Below are 235 nucleotides of genomic sequence, written 5' to 3'. Positions count from 1 at the left end.
TCCTCCTCATCCTATCATCATCCTCATTCTCGTCCTCATCCTATCCTCATCCTCTTCCACATCCTATCCTCATCCTCCTCCTCATCCTCATTCTCATCCTCATCCTCATCCTCCTCTTAATCCTATCCTCCTATCCTCATCCTCATTCTCGTCCGCATCCGATCCTCATCCTCATTCTTATCCTCCTCCTATCCTCATCCTCATTCTTATCCTCCTCCTATCCTCATCCTCATCC

Source organism: Lupinus angustifolius, chromosome LG10, assembly GCF_001865875.1.
Source record: "Lupinus angustifolius cultivar Tanjil chromosome LG10, LupAngTanjil_v1.0, whole genome shotgun sequence".
NCBI classification, from domain to species: domain Eukaryota; kingdom Viridiplantae; phylum Streptophyta; class Magnoliopsida; order Fabales; family Fabaceae; genus Lupinus; species Lupinus angustifolius.
The sequence above is the reverse complement of the archived record's forward strand: the minus strand, read 5'-3'. Positions refer to the sequence as shown.